At 44.3% G+C, this 23114-nt stretch overlaps 1 pseudogene; it reads left to right on the forward strand.

Annotated features, from left to right (window-relative positions):
- The first annotated feature begins 16573 nt into the window (after positions 1-16573).
- On the forward strand, positions 16574-18386 carry LOC116094778 (annotated as a pseudogene).
- The last annotated feature ends 4728 nt before the right edge of the window (positions 18387-23114 follow it).

Genomic DNA, 23114 nt, shown 5'->3' on the forward strand with positions numbered 1-23114 from the left:
GCCCAGGTTGTTTGCTTTTGGGGTACATGGCTGCTGTGACTCTCATCTACAGTCAGGTTCTTCAGGGAAGAAGACCGGCTAATTTCATAGCAATACTCTCCCTTGCTGGGCATTACCAAGACCCTGCAGCAGCTGTCCTTGGCTTTCAGGGACAAAGCTTGCTTAACTGGGTATTTACCATCTGAAAGGATGGGGCCTGGGCTCTAGTATATATTAGGGAGCCTGCAAATATGTGCTTTCTGTCTTGAAAGCTGAGGTGTACATAAGGGCTTTCCTCGTTAAGCACCATTAGGCTTTGGGGCTAACCACCAATTATCCAGTTAAGTCATTAACACACTAATTAAATTCCTGAAGAGTTCGGTCAGTGTGGATGTTCATTTCCTGTTAACTGTTCTGAAGAAATTTCACAGTTAAAAATCTGTCTTAAAAGCCGTTGGGAATCATCACAGAGTTGCTAGTCATTTGGGGGCTGGTATATTTTTAAGTACAATTAGACATTTTCTTTTTTTTTAAATTTATTTTTTGTTGATTATTATTTTATTATTTATTACATTTAGTGTAAAATAAAATGTTGAATGTGTTAAAAAAAAAAAGAAAAGGACAGCCATCATGAGTCTACCCAACTTGACACACAGCCATAGCTCCTTACGTTGTGATTAATTTCTAACTGAAAACAGTAACCAGATATGACTATGTCTAACATGTAAACATTTTCTTTATGTAAAACGTTTCTCGTCACAGCTCTGCAGACTTCTTTCTTTCTGTACTAATCTTCTTTGACAATTCGTAAAATGCACCTAGGAATGGTTCTAGATGAAATATAAATCCACACTGCACAAGGAGCTCAAGGAAGGCTGGCCTTCCGCACAAACCGCCATTGTTAGGTGGCCTTTCGCACAAGCCGCCATTGGAAGGCTGGCCTTCCACACAAGCCACCATTGGAAGGTGACCTTCCACACAAGCCACCATTGGAAGGTGACCTTCCACACAAGCCACCACTGGTGACCTTCTTAGGGGTGGTCACTGAATGATCTCTCTCTTTTCTTTGACATTGTTTCTGGAAATGGAAATAAGTTCTGTTAGTTGTCTCTCAAGTGTGGTGGTCGGTCTTCATTGTGAATGTGATTCAGAATAACCTAGGAAACAATTCTTGGGGCAGGTCAGGGACAGTGTTTCTAAAAAAAAGCTTAACTGAGCTTTTTAGGAGGCATTGTCCTCTACGTGGGGTACAACGTCCCATAGGCTGGGGTCCCGGACTGAACAAAAAAGGATTTGGTTGTTGTTTTCTACAATATTTGCAGTAATTTTCCTGCTTCCACTTCCTTCTTAACTGAAGATACAATATGACAGCCACCTGTTGCTAAAATTCCTTTCCTCCTGCTAAGGTCCCAACAATCTGAGCCATGATTGTGGCGTAAGTCGCCTCTGAGGAGTCTGCCATGAGAAGGTCATAGGACAGATCCTGCTGGGAAGGAGCAGGAGGGCTAGATGGCCGAAACAAGGGCTGCCCAGAAGGGTCCATGGACAACAAAGATAAATGTAGATTTAGTAAGTAATAAAGCAGAGATGTCGGGGTGGGAGTGTGGTAGCCACAGAGAAGTTTGGAAGCAACCAGCCATTGTGCTACTTAAGACATATTAAAAATAAGCCAGTGTGTGTGTGTGTGTGTGCGCACGCACGCAGGTGCATGTGTATCTTTCATTCGTAAATCTAGGGCTCTTGGGTAGGTGGTGAGAAGCTCGTGCATACCAGGAACATAAAACAAATGTAACAATTTACAACAACAGCTTTCAGCTTATATTCTGCATCAGAAAAGCATGGCTGTCTGTATTGGGATAAGTTGTTGGGGCTCTTGAGATGTAGCTTGGTAGTCCTGCATTCCATCCGTTACCACAAGGGGGTCATTAGACAGTGGTGGGTGTGTCTGATGACTAAGAGCGAAGGTCTGAGAACCCAGGAGTTTGGATTAAAAAATCTCACTATTCTATTTCCTAACTTCCTGACCTCTGGCAAATTTCTAAAGGATCCCTGAGCCTCGTTGACTTACCTGTAAGTTAGTTCCCTCATTGTTAATGATCTGGGAACTACCTACTTTTAGGGAGATGTTTCACTGGTCTGACAGACGGCGGCAGATAAAAGCACTTATTGCTATGGCCAGGTTTGACGTCCAGCTCCCATATGGTGGCTACCACTCCTAACTCTAGTTCCAGGGAGGAACTAGCTCTTCTGACCTCTGCAGGCATAGGCATGCATGTGGTATACACACATTTGTGTGGGCAAAGCATTCATACACATAAAAATAAATAGAGTGTTTAGCTAGCGTGCCCAAAACCCTGGGTTTGATTTCCAGCTCCAATACAAACTGAACAAGATGGGAGATGCCCGTCATCCTATGGAGGCACAGGAAGGAGGTCCACAAATTGAAGGCCATGCTCAGCAGCATAGTGATGTCAAGGCCTGGGGTATGGGAGAACCTGCCTTAGAAGGAAAGAAGTAGAACAGAGGGTGTTTGAGACTCTTTACAAATGCCACAAAATAATCAAACTCATCAGGAGTGGTGGCACCTAGAGGGCCAACCAACAATATCTAATGTCACAGTCCTCTTTTACTTTAATAATTAGTTTAACGATTGCAGACAGATGTGGAGCCTACCATGGGGACTGGTTCTTGCCTTGCACAGTACAGGTTCTGAAGGTGGAACTCAGGTCATCTACGCTGCAGCAGGTGCCTTACCGATGGAGCGATCACACACTACCTTACACAGGTTTGTATATGTACAATGGGAGCCTGGGAGATGGCTCAGTGGGTGAGAGCACTTGCCACCAAGGTTGATGGCTTGAGTCCCATTCCTGGGATCCATCCGGAGGAAGAAAGCCAACTCCTGAAAGTTGTCCTCTGGTGTCCACACGTACACGATGGCACTTGTGCCCTCCCCCCGCCTCCCCCGCCTCCCCCCACCACTAAATAAATAGATAGGTAAATATAATGAATGAAATTTTGAATAAAAACAATTATTCTATCCTGGGTTGCATGTCTGCTTCGCCACCGGGGTGCTCCGAGCGCAGCTGGGAAACCGCTCAGGGGAGGCAGAACACAGTCTGTAATGGGGGGTCCTCAGTCCTTGTTTTCTTAGAGCGGGAAACAGTGAACTCTGGGGTGATGGCTGTGGTTCCCAGTCTCCTGTGCACCCAGGCCCCACTGGCATACTGCTGGGAGTCGGAACGGGATCCCTAGTGGTCCACACTTCCTCTCTGGGCATCCACATGCCTGGCAGGAAGGAGAAGGCAGAGAACCTAGTTTGGTTCTGAGTGCCAAAATATGAAGGAGCTGTGAGAGAGAAGGCCTTCTCTGGAAGATTTAGGTGCGGCTCTTTATAACAAAGCTCCCTGGTCCTCCCTCCCCGCCCCCAAGGTGATCCTGGATGAAGAGCCGGTGGTCCTTGCTTGTTCAATTTGATGGTGGATGTGAATGCATCCCCTTGGTGAACCAGGGATTAAATACCTTTTGCTAGAAGGGCTGCCCGGGCAGGGAAGAACCTCATTAGTATGGAGAACTCCAGGTTTTACACTTCCTGACTGATTGCTCTGATCCTCTCAGAGGAGTGTTGTGGTTGGAATTCCAGAGCAGGTAGAGGCAGGCAGGGAGCGGGCCCCATGCCTACCATTCTCAATTCTGAGATTTACAGGGTTTGGACTCACTCAACCTTACCGGTTCTGCCTGGTGGCACGGTCTACTTGCCCCACAATTCTATGTACATGAAGACTATAAATGAGGGGCGGGAGAGATGGCTTATCAGTTACGAACCCTTGCTGCTGTCACAGAGGACAGCTCATAGCGGCCTGTAACTCCGAGGGGGATATTGTAACCATGGGCCTTTTTCCACCTGTGACCCAGTTCCCGAATAATGACTTGGAGGCTTATTATTTTATGAATTAAGGCCCAGGCCTTAAGCTAGACTAGCTCGTAACTCAGTTATCCCATTTATACTATTTCGTGTCTGCCACTGGTTACCTAAGTCTCACACCTACTTCCTCCAAGTCTGAACGACGAAATCTTCCCACCTGACTCTTTTCCAGAGTTCTTCTCTCTCTGCTGGATGTCCCTTCTTCTAACCCTGCCTCAGCTTATTGGCCATCAGATTTTTCTTGACAGGTAATGCTCCTACACAGTACACAAGAGATTATCCCTACAGGATATGATGCCCTAGTCTGGCCTCTGAGGGCACGTACACACATGAGATGCACACGCATATACTCAGGCATATAAGCATATACACAGAATAAAGTAAATCAATTTAAAAAAAAACCATGTAAGTGGAAGAGAAGTATGAAATAGACAAGTTAAACCCTGTTAGTGAGGAGATCATTGAGTCCCACATGCCTGGAGTCTCCGCTGTGTTTGGAGAAATCCTCAGGTAGGGAAGCAGAGCATCTTCCAACTATGGAAGCTGAAAAGGCCCGATTCAAACTTTCTCAGATGTCTTTGCAGACACGTACGAACTCATGACCTGGGCTCCATTAATACTTTTATAAATCCATTTGATTCCTGACAAACTAGACACTTTCATTTTGGTCAATTTCCACCAGTATTTCAGAGAATCTCTAGAGACACTCAGAAGCTGGGATGGCAGTGTTAGGAACCAGGGATTGTGAGGAATCCACTCTGAAGATGGTCTCAGCAGAGCTCAAAGCTCCAGCAGGACAGGCTCCTCTGTTAGTGGCCCATGTTAGTGGCCTGGTCGATGATCTTAAGGACAAAATAGAGAATATAATTATCAGTGTCTCCTCTTGCTCAGCCTTGCTTCACAACAAAACAACCAACCAACCAACCAACAAACAAACAAACAACCACCTTAGGCAATCCTCTCAGGATGGTGAGCTAGAAAAAACGTTGATGAATTCAGTTCACAACTGTGTTAAATGATTTTGCATAGGGGAAGAGAGTGGAGGAGGGAGGCAGGGAGGAGACTGGGGTGGGGGTGGGGGGAGGTGGGGATAAGAGAGTGGAAGGGAAAACACCAAGGGGAGAGGGAGGGAGAGAGGTTGTTTTATATTAAAAGAACAATTTTCTTTTACTATGCTTAAGGCTTCTCTGTGATCTATAAGTTTTAGACTTGAAATAGTGGTTAGAGTTTAGGGTGTCTCTTCTTTTGTAAAATCACAAAGTAACAGCTGTCAATTGTTTCACCAAGAGGTGGGCTATCTTTTTATTGTCCTCCAGATTACAAACCCCAAAGAGACCATCACTGTGATTTCTAACTTCTTTTGGGGGGCGTGTGACAAGAAGGAATAACTTTTAGAGACTTCACCTGTCAAATCTTGAAAACTGTAAATATAATAAGGGCTTTGTTCGGGCATCTTATTTCAATGCTCGTGCTTTTCTGTGCTACCCTGCCTGTCTGACATGTTTGTGTTGTTATCTCACTTTTGGTTTTGTGATGTTGGGGTCAGGCTGGGGCCTGGCCAGCTCCTGTTTCTTTTCTAGATATTACCATCTTCTTTGTAGCCAGATAATGGGTTTGGTTTTTGTCTTGTTTCATTTTATAGTTTTGTCCTCTCTACACTTTCCAATATGGCTCTTAACGTCAGGATTTTGCTTAAATAAATATCTAATACTACATAAAAACTTTTCACAGTTTCGATGCCTTTTCTTTGTTTTCAATTTTACTACCAAGTAGCTGGGTACATCTGTGAAAGATTTTTTTTTTTTCTTAATTAAGTCATTTGAAGTGGGAAGACCTACTTTTAATGTGAGAAGATTTTTAAGTCTGGGCTGCACCTTCTCCTGGCAGCCTTTATAAAGGACACAGAAGACAGAAACTTCATCTTTGACGGCTTGCTCTCACTGGATAGTCTCTTCCATCAATGGCATTAGAGCTTACTTCTTTGGGATCCTCATGTCTACTGACCATGAGCTGAGATGTCCAGCCATGTGTACAAACAACTACTGATTCTTGGACCTTCTGTGGGTAGACAACCATTGTTGGACCAGATGGACTATTGGACTATATCTTGTAAGCCATTCTAACACACACACACACACACACATATGCATATACATATGTACATGTGTATATATATGTACGCATGTGTATGTATATGTGTGTATTCCATAAATTCTGAACCTCTAGAGAACCCTGACTAATACAGATTTTAGTACCAGAAGTAGTTCTAGAGCAACAGAACTACAAAGCACCTGCAGTAGACTTTCCATTTGTTAACACCTACAGTTACTGAAGCCTCTCTCAGAAGCTCAGAGACTACTGCAAGCCCGTGGTGTGAACTATTTTACAAACTTAAGGAAACAAATGCCCTTGATTGTCCTGATTCACCGATTGTGAGAGATTTAGCGATTTAAATGATTTAATGATCTTACATTGTACATTGTACAGCTTTGACTACTTGTGAGATGGTAGGGAAAATGGTGGCACCCGCTGATTGCTCCTAGCATATCTGGATAGATTGACAGGGGAAAAGAATGGGCTCTGTGATAAAGCTAACTAACTTCTAGCATTTCGGAACAGAGTGAAGGACAGCAATGAACTCGGTGTTAGAATTCACCAGCCCTAGATGCACATAAACAGACTAAAGCTTTCTAAGTGTGCCCTGGAAGAGAGCTTTCCCAGTAGCTACAGAGCTCAAGTTGCAGAAATTTAGACTGAAGCCCTCATTGTAAGGGTGTCTGAACTCCACGAAAAATCCAAGCCTCTGCCTCAGAAGCTGTCAGAGGTTAAAATAATAACATTAATTTTAAAGAATAGAATCCTATAACCTGAGATAGGGATGTGTGTGTGTGGGGGGGGTGGTGCTGTGGAAGCTGGGAACTTTGAACCTTCTGATTCTCGGAGGTTTATCTCATCTGAGGAAGTAGTCTCTCTAACCCCAGTAAAAGATAGACCCCTGCCCCAATCCCCTGATATATTATTGCCTTTTATGCCCTTGACTGAGGAAATTAATTCCCACTAATAATCATTGCCTCCTAAACAAGCAGCAACTTCTGTGGAAAGAAATGCTAGGCAATATAGTATTGATGTCTCTCAGGGCCCACCAGGCCTCTGGACTCCGTGGTCAGACTCAAGGAAAAACAGGTTCCTGAAAGGGAGGTAGAGAGTGTGGTCCATGAGGAGGTGGGCCACACTACTAAAGAGCTTAAAGAGTTTTCTAATTCACTCAAGCAGAAGTCTGGGGAATATGTGTGGGAATGGATTTTAAGGGTATGGGATAGTGGTGGGAGGAACCTAAAACTGAATCAGGTTGCGTGTATTCAAATGAGCCCATTGGGTGAAGAAGATTCCAGGTTTAATATGGAAGCTTGCATACCTAAAAACAAAGCAAAGGTTTGTAAGAATGGCTGCCTGAAGCATTTGTCAGAAGATGACCTACTGAAAAGGAATTGAATATGCCTGATATCCTTTGGCTTAGTGTTGATGAAGGGATTTTAAGACTCTGGGAAATGACAATGCTAAAGTGGGTACACTGTGTGAAACCTAATCCTCCATAATGGGAAGGCCCAGAAGACAAGCCTTTCCCTAACCCTGTAAGATACAAAATGGTGAGAGGGACATCTGAAGAGCTTTATCAATGCCCCTTCCCTTGAGCCAGACCTTAGGGTTGGAGATGCTGCTGCCCAACTGGATAATTAAATGCAATGGGTTTAACTGGGCCCCGAGGTAGCAGGGACCAGGTATCAGCCAAAGGCAAAAGTATTCGTAGTTATTATAATGGACAGCATCGACAAAGCAATGTCCACAACTGCCTAGCCTTTACATAACGGTCAGCACAGACAAAGTGGTTTTTATGGTTGCATGACTTCTGTGGACAGTTGGTACTGGTTAATAAATGATGATATTTGCAGAGATAGAATAGATAAGAAGCCTGCTGCATTTTTGTTTGATCTATATAAGCGGAGAAGTTCTTAAACATGGGATTGCGGCAAAAGGAAAATTTGGCCCATCAACCAATTTCCAGACTTGAACCAGATCGCAGACCCAGCAACTCTTGGATGAGGGGACAACCAGATATCCCTGAGGAAGGATCTTGATAAAATACCTAAAGGCTTTACTGCTAGCCTTTCCTTCGTCCTTCCCCAGAGGACCTTACAGCCTTTCACCAAGGTAACTGTACACTTGCGAAAAGGAAACACTCAGCTTTCTGGAGTCTGTTACACATTGATTTTGAATTGACACTGATTCCAGGAGATCCTAGGGAACATTGCGGCCTTCAGTTAAAGTAGTGGCTTATGAGAGTCAGCTGATTAATGGGTTTTAGGCTGATGTCCGACTCATAGTAGACATCCAGTGGTCCCTGAACTCATCTTGTGGTTATTGCCTCAGTCCCAGATTTTATAATTGGTATAGATATGCTTAGAAGTTGGCAGCATTCTCACACTGGTTTCCTGACTGGTGGAGTGAGAGCTATTATGGTTGGAGAGGCTAAATAAAAACCTTTAGAGTTGGCTCTGCCAGGAAAAAGAATAAATCGAAAACAATATCCCATTCCTGGAGTAACTGTAGAGCTTGGTAGATTGGTACCACCATCAAGGACTGGAAAGATGCAGGGGGTGGTGGTTCCCACATCTCCCTTTAGCTCTCTTATCTGCCCAGTGCTGACGACAGACCGTGGAGAATGACAGTCGTCTATCAAAAACTCAATCCAGTATTAGCTCAAACTGCAGCTGCTGTACCAGTACCAGATGTGGTGTCCTTTCTTACTTGAGCAGATTAACACATCTCCTGGTACATGGTCTATCGCTATTGATCTAGCAAAATGGCTTTTGTTCCGTACCTGTCCGTAGCTACCAGTAGAAGCAATTTGCTATCAGCTGGCAAGGCCAGTGGTATACATGTACAATCTTACCTCAAAACATATTGTCTCCAGCTATGTGTCATGACTAAGTTAGAAGGATCTTGATCGTCTATCTTCTACAAATATCACACTGGTGCGCTATATTGATGTCATTATGCTGGTTGGACCAAATGAGCAGGAGACAGCTGTCACTTAGGATTTCCTGGTAACACAGATGTGCATCAGAGGATGGGAAGTAAATCCAACCAAAATTCAAAGGTTGTCTGCCTCAGTAAAATTCTTACAAGTCCATTGGTGTGGGGCATGCAGAGATATTCCTTCTAAGGTAAAGGATAAGTTTTTGTACCTGGCCCCTCCCACCACCAAGAAAGAAGTACAACATTTAGTGGGTCTACTCCAGCCGTATACCAAATGACTCAGAAAGCTGCTAGCTTTGTGTGGGGCCTGGAACAGGAGAGGGTTTGTAGGTCTAGGATGCTATGCAGGCTACTCCACTACTTGGACTAGGTGATCTGGCAGATTCGATGGTATTTGAGGTGGCAATGACAGATAAGCTGTGTGGAGTCTTTAGCAGGTACCTATAGGTCAATCACAAAAGAGACCTTTGGATTTTGGAGCAAGGCTGTACTACCATCATCTGCAGACAACTATTTTCTCTTTGAGAGACAACTTTTGGTCAGCTATTGGGTCTTAGTGGAAACTGAATGTTTGACAATGGGCCACCAAGTTCCCATGTGACCTGAACTGTCCACCATGTGCTGGGTGTTATCAGACTCACCAAGTCATAAAGTAGGGCGTGCACAGCAGCAGTCTGTTATCAAATGGAAGTGGTATGTATATATGGGATGGGGCTGAAGCAGGCCCTGAAGGCGCAAGCAAATCAAATGAAGCTGCCCAAATACCTGTGTTTTCTATTCCTGTTACAATGCTGTCTACTGCCAAGCATGCACCTATACCTGCCTGGGGGTTACCAATGGTTCTGCAGGCACCACCCAGAAGCAGACAGCTGGGCATTACAACCCCTTTCTGATACAACCCTGGGACAGGGAGGGAAATCTTCACAGTGGGTGGAACTTTGGGCAGTACACATGGTCATACATTTTGTCTGGAGGAGAAATGGCCATGTGTATAGTAATTCACTGATTCATGGGCTGGTTCTCTCTCTCTTAAAAGCTGTTAATTGCCTGACGCATGAAAGAGTAAAAGCTTTGAATGTTGTTCTTATTTACTCCCCTCCCTGCTGGCCACCGTTGCTTAGGTTTTGGCATTCTATCTATGAAGTGAAAAATTCAGAGTTGCAAAGACCTGCCCTAGCGTCTCCTTCTGAGAGTTTTCACCCTTCTGCTTAAGACATTGATGCATTTTAAGTTAGGTTGTTGCTGATGTGTGGTAGGCATCCATCCTCAGTAGACCATGAATGTGAAGGTTTATCTGTGCGCACTCAGTTCCAGTCCTGGTAACAGTCCTTAGTCCTAGGAACGCTCTACTGTTGGAGACTGGTTCTAATTCTTTGATTCAATTGGGAATCTGTGTGTCCAAACACTAAAGGTCTTTGTTGCCAATGGTTTTAGATGGATCAATAAAGATGCCTGCAGCCAATGGCTGGGCAAAGGGAGACAGGGTGAATTTTGAGGGTTAGGATACATTGGGGAGGAGATGGAGGATCTACATGATGTGGTGGGAGAGTGAAGAGATTTAGAGCTGCAGGAGATAGAGCCAAGGAGCCATGTAGGAATTCAGGTAAGTGGCCACTAGCCACTTTTCAGATTGGGCCCGGGTTAGCTTGGGAAGGGTTAAGGAGTGCCCAGCCTTTGAGGTAGCTAAGGCATTTTAAAATTAACTGGTATATGTGTGTGTGTGTGTGTGTGTGTGTGTGTGTGATTTGCAAATCCAAAAAGCTCTGGGTGGGGGCTGGAAGCACGGGACCGTGGAGAGCATAAAGCTGAGTAGCTAAAAACTCGGGAGTACAGTCTATGGCTGCTGTAAAACCTGATGACGGCTGAATTCCTTTCCCTTACCAATAGTTTGGCCTTTTAGTCTCTCTCTCTCTCTCTCTCTCTCTCTCTCTCTCTCTCTCTCTCTCTCTCTCTCTCTCTCTCTGAATCATTAGTTTTTACTAAACATGTCTTAGTGTTACCAGTTACGGGTGCATTTTCTTAGTCAAGTTAACTCGGTATGTGAGTTATAAGGGTCTTTGTTTCATTAATCTTTCATGAGCTAAAGGTCTCAGTGTTTGCTTTCAGTTTCTATTTTATGGAATCCTGTTATAGAAAAAGCTAGTTTCTCTCTGCCTTCCACTTGTAGCTTTTCACTTTCTCACTAGCCCTTTTTATATTTTTAGGGCAGTTTTTAAATGTCCAAAAATTGTTTGACATTCTTTTTACAACAGGTAAAGTTTTTACATTTTTCCAAAAATGTCCTTCACCATGGTGGCATGCTGGACTCATGGACTCACTTTTTAAAAATAGTTACTTAAAATTTTATATTATGTGCATGTGCATGCGTGTGTGCGTGTGTGTGTATGTGTGTGTGTGTGTGCATGTGTGTGTGTGTGTGTGCAAGTCTCAGCAGAGGCCAGAAGCCTCCTAGAGCTGGAATTACAAGTGATTGTGAGATGCCCAATGTGAGTTGACATATAGTGGCATATTGTAGACATTATAGACATGGGGTTCTTTGCACCCTGTGTCTATAGTGGCATATTATAGACATTATAGACATGGGGTTCTTTGCACCCTGTGTCTATAGTGGCATATTTTAGACATTATAGACATGGGGTTCTTTGCGCCCTGTGTCTAAAGTGGCATATTGTAGACATTATAGACATGGGGTTCTTTGCACTCCTCAAATCCATACATATTGAAGTTCTACCTCCAAAGTTATGACTATATTAGACATATAGCATTTTAAGGTAATCAATTGAGGTCTTGAGGCAATAAAGGTCAGATGCTGATCTAATAGGGTTTATAGAAAGAGAGCAGAGGCAGAGGTTTCTGTATGGATAGAAGAACACAGGAGGAAGGCCTCCAGCTGCACAGTGAAGGGAGAGATTTAGGTACCAACAGGACACCTTGATTAGCTTTGTATCTTCGTCATCTATGAAAATTTTCCTTCTTTCTTTCTTTTTTTTTATTTCCTTAATGTAGGGTTATGGGGGTCCTGCATTTGCTCTGCCACAGGCCTTGACCACTTGTGGAGGCAGGACAAGAGAAGTGACTGCAGTTTACCTATGCTTTCACTGGGTGGGTGTCAGGCTGTGGGGAAGCCATGGGACACTGCTCCAGGGGTGGGGAAGCACAGTCTGAGGTCCTGGGGCCAGCCGGAGCTGGCTTGGGGGTCCCCAGGCCTGTACGGAGGTCGGGGATGTCTGCTTTTTAGGCTTTCAGACACCCAGGTGCCTCTGGATGCCACGGAAGAGCCAAGAACGGAGTGGGGCCCACAGGCTGGATCTAGCCCAGGATGAGGGGGAAAAGAAAGGGAGCTCTGGTTGATCCCACAGGGAGAGTCCTTGGCTTAGGGGGTTGGGCTTGGTGGTCACTATGGCTGGGAGCACAGAGAGGCCTTCTACAGGAGATTAGACTGTGGCTCTATAGGCAAAGGCTATAGAGCCTCCATGGCTCCTCACAGCGGATCCCAATGAAAAGAGGCAGTCCATGGTTTTAAGGCATTTATTGTCATGGCAGAAAGTGGATGAGTAAAACTGTACCCTCCTTCTCTGGGCAGACCTAAAACTAAATACCTTTTGCAGGGAGGAGTGTCTGGGAAGGAGAGTTTACTGGCTAGGCCTCCAGTCTTTGGTTACCTCATTAAAACGGAGATCTGTCTTGAGCCTACATGACCTGTGGTCATGTCCTCTACATGTGGAGGACAAAAGACACAAATGCTGGCATGGATGCATGAGTGCATGGATGCGTGGGTGCATGGGTACGTGGGTGGGTGCATGGATACGTGGGTGCGTGGAAAGGGGAAATACCATCCCCTGTCGGTAGAGTGCAAATGAGTGCAGCCACTGTGGAAGTCATTGTGGAGAGTCCTCACGAAGCTAGAAATGGAACTACCGTGTGAGCCCACAATACCACTTCTTAGCTTAGAGCCAAGAAAGTCCATATCCTACTGTACACATACATCCTCCTCCCTGTTCACCGCTACATTATTCACCATAGTCAGAAGCAGCCAGCATGTCCGTTAGCCCATGCATGGACAATGAAAACACAATGTCATGTATTGTAGTGACCATTTTCGGAGTATGGCTCAGTGGCACTGGATGTACCCATCCCACTGTGCCACAGATGGCCACAACTTTCTTGTCGGCCCACTTTGCAGCCTGAGCCTCCTCATCCACTTCCGTTTCTTCACCACGATCGCTACTTGGTTCCTGGCAAGCGGATCTTCCAGTTTGCACGAATTTAACTACTTCAGAAACTTGATGTAAGTTGTCTCCTAAGCACCTGCTTTACTGTACCTGGCTCACATCTTGGCAGAGTATTCTCAAGGCTCTCACCCTGTGCTTATATGCAACAAGATTTCCTTTCTTAACAGACTATGTTTTGCAGGGGGTTGGGGAGAAATGCATCTCTCTTTGATAAGCAACAATGAAAACTGGATCAAAAATGAGCCCTGAGAAGCACTCTTCAAAAAAATTTTTTTTAAATATGTTCAGTCCAAATGTAATGACAGCAAAGACAACTACTCTTCACCTATCCAAAGGGCATAAAATAAAAATAATTTATACAAGAGAAATAGATAAAAAAATTTAATTCTTCAGGTTCCATGGAATATAACCTTAACTTACTAATAACATCTTTTTTTTTTCTTTTTTCTTTTTTTTTTTTGGTATTTTCGAGAAAGGGTTTCTTTGTGTAGCCTTGGCTGTCCTGGAACTCACTCTGTAGACCAGGCTGGCCTTGAACTCAGAAATCCGCCTGCCTCTGCTTCACAAGTGCTGGGATTAAAGGCGTGCGCCACCACCGCCCGGCTGGCTACTAATAACATCTTAAACATTAAAAGATAGTGCGGAGTCAGCATTGTCAAGCCGAAAGGGAGAACACAGCCTAAGTCAGTCTTTTGCAGACACATTTTTTGAAGAATGAATAAGACGTTTTCTCCGTGTGAGCGCTGTACCTTCCTGCTCGGATGACTGTGTGCATAGGTGCTTGCTTAGCTCTTCATGTGCCTCCTTCCTCTATTCCCAGCTCTTGACTAGTTTAGTCTTTTTTTCCGTTGATTTCATCTCCAGCTCGCTGGCCTTCCCTGGCTCTCTGCTCTCAGGTGTGATTGCACCCAGCAAACAGCCTGGCAAGGCTCATTAACTGGGTGGGGCTGATCAAATGCCTGTGCCTTGTACATACATCACCTGACGAGGCTCCTTAATGGGTGGGATTCCACTTGATCGAGTGCCTACACTCTGGTACACTACCTGATAATTTCTCCTGAACACTTGAGGAGTTGGAGTCAGTGTGTTCAGGAAGGGAAAACAAAACAAAACAAAACAAAAAACTGAAACCATTTTCTGAGCCAGCTCTCTAGAAAACGGCCCTGCATAGAACTTCCAAGGGTGAAATCCGGTATAGACAAATGTGGAGGTAAGTCTTGGGTTGGGCCTGGAAAACCACCAAAGGAAGATTGTGGACAGGGAGATGGTGGCATTGAGGGTGCAGGCTGTGGATGGATTATAGGAGTCAGTCTCTGTAAAAGTTCTTCCTGTTCTTTCTTACCCAACCCATGAGACTCTGGTGAGCTCTGGGGTTGTAGGGCCGCGGTCCCAGGCAATTGTCTGTTTCCATTGCTGTTTCTGGGCATATCAGGGCTAAGGGATGCTCTAACCTAGAAGTAAAAAGGAAGCTGAGCCAGGCGTGGTGATGCACACCTTTAATGCGGGCTCTCAGGAGACAGGCAGGTGGAGCTTTCTGAGTTTGAGGCCAGCCAAGGCTACACAGTGAGATTCTGTCAGGAAAAAGAAAAGAAAAAGAAAAAAGGGAAAATGAAAAGAAAGAGTGAGTGAGGGAGACCAGGTTGGTGACCTTCCTTTCTCTGGATAGGCTCTGCAAGAGCACTTAAGAGCAGCACTGTTTCTCAACCTTTGGGTTAAGACCCTTTGGGGAATCAAATGACCTTTTCCCAGGAGTCACTTTAGATCATTGGAAAACACTGATATTTCCATCCATAACAGCAGCAAAATTCAGTTATGAAGCAGCAATGAAAATAATTTTATGGCTGTGGGTCACCATAACATGAGCAACTGTATTAAAGGGTCGCAGCGTTACGAAGGCTGAGAAAGCATTGGTTTAGAGAGTTCCTTGTGTAAATCCTTTCTTGGTCCATTCTACAACCCAATATCACTGAGAATATATTTTACAAGGGGAGAAACACAGTGTGCTTTCAAAGGACACCTATCAGGCAGTGGTTGGGTGGGGTGCGTACCTTTAAGCCCAGCACCTAGAGGCAGAAGCATGAAGAAACATCTACAGCCACACAGATATTCTTCCATGTTTTTTTCTACTGTGATACAAACACCTAAACACATTTTTGAAGAAATAGAAGCAAATGCATGCTTACTTCATATATTTTGGAATGGCATTTTTTTTCTTTTCTTTTCAGGTCCATGCCTTAACTTCAAAACCACCCAAGATGGTTCTCTCTCCTTTCTCTGGCTTCATTGATCTGTGTAGTTAACTCTTAGCCACTGGTGCTCACTGTGCAGAACCTGTGTCCCCTCTCCCTGGTAGCCTGGTCCCGTGTGACCACTGAGGTGAAGGTTTCAATGTCTCTGAAGAGAAGAACTGTGCCTTGTTCACCATTGAACCTCTTTTGACCAGAACAGTAATTGTCTGATGGTCTCCTTCTTTATGTTTAAGAAGTGAATCGGTTTACTACTGGCACGTTTTTAAAGAGGCAGTGGCATGGGACAAGAACAGAGAAAGCATAGAAATGACAAAGGAGACACAGAGAGGAGGCCAGGTCATCTCTGGGGACAGCTCTGTAAATGGCCAGCTCTACTTAGAGGTATGGGGAAATCCTTCTGCCTGATTAGCTTTTACAAGGAAACTGTAATCAGATCGGATTTTTAAAATGTATTGACACACTCGACTCCCTGGCCAAAGTGATCTGAGTGTTATGCAGCAAAGTGGGTCAGACTGGCACGTTGAAATCTGCCTTGGGTTTGTATCTGATACCCGTCTACTGGTTCCCGGATGCTGGGTCATATACAATTCCTATTTTTATATTAATTATTAACAACAATGAAAACAGAAAGGTTGAGAGTAGGGAAATGTCTTACAGGCTTGATAGTCTGTTCCTTCTCAGAAATCCTTCAAAACAGAAAGCACCAGGAAGCTGTCCTGCTGACCATGAATGAAATGACAGAGGCAAACTCATCATTTGGAGAAGCTAAACCACACATTGTGTGAGGACAGACATGCTAAGAATAGTGGGAGCTAGGGCTGGGTGAGAGATGTAACTAGGAAACTAGTCAGAGAGGCCTCTCACACAGTTGTGACACTCCACGGAGATGTCCTGTTTGCAGGGGTCTCCATCCCCCATTTGAAATGAGCTCCTGTGATGCCCAGTCCCTCTCTCATTGCTTTTCAGTCATTTAAAATATAAAATCTTAGAACGGGGATTCTAGTAGTGAGCATACGTGTTGCTGTACCCCTCTCTAAAGTCGTGCTATATGCAGTTTCCAAAACATTGTCAGAGCTCATTGAATATGGGGCAGCTCCCAGGGATTTGTACGGCCTCATCACCAGCCCAGCTAGGCCTACATATAAGCAACCATGTCTGAGGGACATGCAGTTGTCATTGATCATGGCACCACTTACTCCCATGTGTGTGTCTTCCTGCCTAGCAGGAGAGGATTAGTTGCCAATGACCAGGGTAATTGAATCATACCAAGTGCAGTTGCTTTTACTGACACAGACTGGTTAACTGAGGCTGCTGTGAAAAATAAGATTTCGATGAACCCCATCAACCCAGTTCTTGATGCCAAATGTCTAGTTGGATGCAGGTTTGATGATGCCTTTGTTTAGTCTGATATGAAGCACTGGATCTTCATGGTGGTGAGTGATGTAGGCAGGGCCATGGTCCAAGTAGAATACAAAGGGGAAACAAAATGTTTCTACACAGAGGAGGCATCCTCTATGGTTCGACAAAGACCACAAAGATAAAGGAAACTGCAGAAACCTATCTAGGGAGGCCTGACACCAATGCTATGGTCATGGTGCCAGCTTACTTCCATGACTCTCAGTGAGAGATGACAAAATATGCTGGAACTGTTGCTGGCCTCAATGTACTTAGACTTATCGGCGATCCAGCTGCTGCTGCCATTGCTCATGGTTTAGATAGAAGGGTTGGGGCTGAAAGGAATGTGCTGATGTTTTATTTGGAGGTGGTACTTTTGATATATCAGTCCTCACTCTTAAGATGGAACTTTTGTAGTCAAATCTACAGAGATACATGGTTGGGTGGAGAAAATGTGGACAACCAAAAGGTCAACCATTTTTATTGCCAAGTTTAAACAGGAGCACAAGAAGCACATTAGTGAGATCAGAGAGAGACCCATCTCTACACACAGGTCATGCATGGGCGAAGTATACCCTCTCCTCTAACACCTAGGCCAGGACTGACACAGATTCTCTCTGTGAGGAAACTGACTTCTATACCTCCATTACTCATGTTGGATTTGAAGAGTAGAATGCTGGCCTGCTCCATGGCACGGAGGAGCCTGTAGAAAAGGCTTTAAAGATGCCAAACTAGACGAGTCACATATCCGTGATTTACGTGGTGACTATTCTGCATGACTGCTTCAGTGGAACAAAATGGAGTACAAGTATTAACTTGGCGAAGCTGATGCTTACAGTGCAACTGTCCAGGACACCATTGTGTTTAGATAAGAGTCTGACTTGTCTCCAATGTTCAGGATCCGGAATGTCCAGTATTCACTGCTTTTGGATGTTACACCCCTTTCCCTTGGTACTGACACTACTCCCTATCAAGCACATTCCCACCATTCTTACCAAGCAGATAGAGACCTTCACCACAGACTCTGACAACCATCCAGGTGTGCTTGTGACAGTGAAAGAGCCATGACCAAGGATAACAACCTGCTTGGAAAATTTGAGTCACAGGAACACCTCAGAATAAAGTGTTCCTCGGAATAAAGTCATTGTTGACATTGATGCCAATGGCATCCTCCATGTTTCTGCTGTGATTAAAGGTACACAAAAGGAGGACAAGGTCACCATCACCAATGACAGGGGCTGCCCGGGCTGTGGGAATATTGAGTGCATAATCCAGAAAGCTGAGGGGACAAAGCTGAACACAGGAAGCAGAGAGATAAGGTATCCTCCTGGAATTCACTGGAGTCTAACACCTTCAACATGAAAGCAGCAACTGAGGATGAGAAACCTCAAGGCAAGATCAAGGATGATATCAAGAAGAAGATTCTAGACAAATGTGATGAAATAATCAGTGGATAAGAATCCACCTGTAGATAAGGAAGGAGCTGGACACCAGCAGAAAGAATTGCTGAAAGTCTGCAACCCCAGCATCCCCAACCTGCACCAGAGTGCTGGTGGCATGCCAGGCTGAACACCCGAGGGCTTCCCTGCTGTGGAGCTGCTTCTTCTAGTCCTGCTTCTTCAGGAATCACCCTTGAAGAGGTTGGTTAAGTCACATCCAAGTGGAGGCATAGCATGGCTCCATGGGCAAATGTCTGAAGAACTGACAAGTTCTGTGGCAGCTTTGAAATTAGGCAATAGATTACAATAGTTATCAATAAAGTTAGCAGTAGATTACTGGACATTCTCAATACCTGACCATGGAGAGGAAAGAGTGCCACACTTCATAAATATGGGATCATAAGTGAAAAGAGCAATGTCTAAAACAAGACTATAAACCCTATCACTCTAAAGTCTCAAGACTATAAACTCTATCACTTTGGCACTCTAAAACCCTATCAGCTTAAATATTTTGATTATGTTTTATTATGGTTATTTGTTGATTTGTGTGTGCGAGTGTGAGTATGAGTGCATGTGTGTATCTGCACTCGAACTCACGTGATAAATTGTGGCTGTCACAGGACAACTTTCAGGTTCTCATTTTCTACTGTGTGGATCCTGAAGATCAAACTCAACAATTGTCTTAACCTGGTGAGCTTTGATTGGCCTCATTTGTTTGTTTGTGGGTTTTGTTTATTTATTTTTTTTATGTTTAATACATGTATTTGTGTGAGGGAGGGAGTGGCTTTGTGTATGCCATACATATTTGTGGAGGTCAGAGGACAACTCGGGAGTCAGCTCTCTCCCTCCACCATGCAGGCCCTGTGACTGAACTTGGCTTGTCAAGCTTGACAGTAAGCACCTTTACCTACTACGCCATCTCACCAGCCCATTGGTCATTTTTTAAAAAAGATTTGCTCTTACAAAGTCCAGACTGGCCTTCCACTTGTAATGTAGCTGGAGATGGACCTTGAACTCCTGCTCTTCCTCTCTCTGCCTCCCCAGTGGAGATTATAGGTATGTTATAGGTATGTTACAGGTATGTTACAGGTGTATGTTACAGGCATGCACTGCCACACTCAGCTTTTGTTTTCTTTGGGTGGGGAAGGGAAGAAAGATAATAAATATGCTTAAATTGTTTTACACGTGCATACAGACATATAAGAATAGAATGGCATAGAGTTCTTGTGGCCACCTAGCCTTAGCAATTGTCAGCTCAAGATAGTGTCTTATTGCTGTTTATGAATGACCTGCATTTCCATAGGGCTGTTGGCATCAAATACCAAACCCAATTGTTTTACCAGCATAGAAGTTAAATATACTTTAAACGTTTTTCTCGAAAGAGAGACAGTTAATGTGCTGCTGTTTTGAAAAGGACACTGCCCGTCAGAGGCTTGTCCGTGTTAGTTCTCAAGCACGTGCTGGGCTCCTGGAAAGCCTGGAAGGGGTTCCAGCAACTGTGATAGGAGGTCATTGCTTCGACACTGGCCATCCAAGACACACCCAGCGGAGGTCCAGTGCTGCTGCTTCTTTACAGAGCTCCTGGCCCCACCTGACTCTCACACCTTGTTCTGGGTTCAAATGCTGGCTCTGCTTCGTGTTGCTACATGTTAGTCCTCTAAGTCCCCACGGCTCTGAAATAACTTAATTGTGGTTTCTGGTATTAGATTTGGGTAAGATGGTTTGTATTTCCTGGCACAGTAGATACAGAGGTCCCTCTTTGTTCCCCAGCCCACTCAAAATTGAAATTGTCTGATGGATTACATGCAATCATAAGGCATACTAAAAACAACTCCTTGTTAATCTAAAATCTGAGTTGGCTGGGTATGTGTTTTTTTTTTCTAGTCTCTCTGCTCTACCAGCTCTCCCCAAAATACCTTGGCTCCAATGAGCCATGATTAAAACTTAACAGTCCATAGGGGAAAATGTGAAATGATGTGTGGTGCTGCCCCCTACTGGTAGTCTATGGCAACACCATCTACCTTACTAGAAGCCCGTCATCTGATGGTGGTCTGTTTGGGTTTTTTGTTGTTTTGTGTCGTTTTGTTTAACAGAACCTCTGAGTGTAGACACATAGCTAAGTGGAGCTTGGTTACCTTGACTCCGTTAGTGTAAACTATGATTACATTAGTTCTCACCAGCACCAAATGTATTCCTCCTTAACTATGTGGCTTTACAACTTTTGTGTTTTAAGACACGGTCCTGCTATGCAGTCCTGGCTGCCACAGAACTCACTAGAGACCAAAGTTGTCTCAAACTCTTGGTAATTCTCCAGTCTCATCCTTCCAAGGGATGGGATTACATACATATGTCACTTTACCTGGCTGCTCTTAAGCATTTTTGTTAGAGTGAATAAAAATATCTGTACATTTATGACTTAAAACTTGCATTGGATTTCAGTATGTTATACCTATTTCTTTAAAATTGTACATTTTCACTTAACAAAGGCCACCATCATGTTCTTTTGTTATGATAGAAGTATGGGTTGGTTTGGGGAGTCACCTACATTGCATTGGCCAGAGGGACAAATGTTCTTCAAACAGCACACCTTTGGAATGCTAGACTAAGCTGCTCAGTGCACAATTCAGTACTGAAGCTGAGGAGCCCAGGGCTGGCCAGGAGAAGAAACCCACTGAGTGCCTCAGGCTGTAGGGTGCAGTGTCTGAACACCTGGCAGCAGGGACAGGGGCCAGTCTTGCTCTTTGAGATAAAATCTGTTCCTGAGAATTATAAACTCACTAGCCTAATCCATGAGACAGAGTCTTGGGGAGAACGTAGGACTCTGTAGGACTCCATGTTGCCTTGCTCAAAATTGTGAAACAAAAAGTGTAACTTCCAAAAATTATTGCTTACATCTTTTACAAGCAGAAGTAACAATGTCTGTTGCCAGTTCCAGCAATTATTGCTTACCTCTTTTACAAGCAAAAGTAGCAATGTTTGTTGCCCATCCCCTCCCCCACATCACTCTTGTATTCTGCTTCTCAGAGATCTTAAAATGAACCCCTGATGGGACTGCATGCGTCTGCCCATAGAGAGATACCCAAAGTGCATTCCAGGGTCCCATTTCCCACCTTGGGAGTTTCTTAAGGGAACTCAAGACTGTTACCTGTCTCTTTCCCCACATTATCATGGGTATTTATAATTTTAACTGTTGTTAAGAGCAAATTCTCTGTTTTTATATAGCTAATGCCTCTTGACTTAGAAATGGACCTGAAATCCAATATGGAAGAAAGTGGCTGGTTCCTGAAGAAGCTGTGTAGAAGGGCTGCTGACCTAGACTTGAACAGTAATGGATCAATACCAGTGGATGGAAGAAAACTAGTCTGTATGTCATTAACTTTGTATAAAGAATGTAAGACCTTTATATGAAAAGGAACAGTCAAAATCTACACGGTGACCTACACTAAGGTCTCCCTTGAGTTCCTAGACACACTTAGGAAGTGGCAGTGCCACTATTTATTTTAAAAGCAAACAAACATTGTTTATTAAGGTCCTGGTGTCTTAGCCTCTTAGTCAAGAGAGAATGTGTCTAGCTTTCTCTGAGCCCTGGTTCACACCCTAGCTCTGTACATACCTGTATTGCCACACTTGGGAGAACAACAGGATCACAAGTTCAAAGTCATGCTTGGCTAGGTAGGAAGTTTCAAGCCAGCCTGCATAGGACCCATGAGCTCACTACTGTGAAACCAAAACAAAATGCCACCTTCCAGTCTAATACGAATCTAACTTGGTGTGTTGGTTTTGAAAGTACTGACAGTTGCTGGATTGTTTCTGCTTTACAGCAGAAGGCACTGTTTCTATGAACAAATAAAAGCTTTCTGTGGCTGCTTCCCTTAAAAAAAAAAAAAAAGTTAATTGGTTTTCCTGAAGCTTCCCAGATGTGACTTGAGCTTACAGCATCAATTCACCTGTTTTCTTCCTGAGCAATTTAACCTAGTGAGCCGCTGCGTCTTGCTCTTTGAGATAAAATCTGTTCCCGAGAATTATAAACTCACTAGTCTAATCCATGAGACAGAGTCCTGCAGAGAACTTAAAGTCATGTTGCCTTGCTCAAAATTGTGAAACAAAAAGTATAACTTCCAAAAATTATTGCTTACATCTTTTACCAGCAAAAGTAACAATGTTTGTTGCCAGCTCCAGCAATTATCCCTTACCTCTTTTATAAGCAAAAGTAGCAATGTTTGTTGCCCATCCCCTCCCCCACATCACTCTTGTATTCTGCTTCTCAAAGACCTTAAAATGAGCCCCTGATGGGACTGCATGTGTCTGCTAATAGAGAGATACCAAAAGTGCATTCTAATTTGGCGTCCCCTTCTTAGTCTTAATCTATACAGACAGTAATGGAAAAATTGCCTGTGTGGAGCCAAAAACTCCAAGATCAATGAGACTTGGTCTCACGAGGTCTCTCGCCTCACTCGTAGTACATCACGGGGTGGATGCTAGCAGTATCCTACCACAGCGGTAGGGAGGCACTCCTTTGAGCTAGCTCCTCACAGAAGGGCAGTGCGCTAGCCCCGTCTCTGGTGCCGTGATAACATACCATGACCAAGCAGCTTACAGGACCAAGAGACTGTTTTAGGCTTATGGCTCCAAAGGCTTGGCGTGGTAACTGTGGAGAAGAAGTGGCAGGCAGCAGGGAGACACAGAGGCTGCAGCTGCTGTCAAGAACTCAGGTCTCCAACCAACAGGAAGCAGAGAGAGAACGCTGGAAACAGCGCTTAGCTTTTGACACCTCAAAGCCTGCCCCAGGGACACACTTTCTTCATCAAGGCCACACTTCCTAAGTCTCCTCTGCCAGGGCTACTAACAGATGACCAAG

Source organism: Mastomys coucha, unplaced genomic scaffold (assembly GCF_008632895.1).
Source record: "Mastomys coucha isolate ucsf_1 unplaced genomic scaffold, UCSF_Mcou_1 pScaffold17, whole genome shotgun sequence".
Lineage (NCBI taxonomy): Eukaryota > Metazoa > Chordata > Mammalia > Rodentia > Muridae > Mastomys > Mastomys coucha.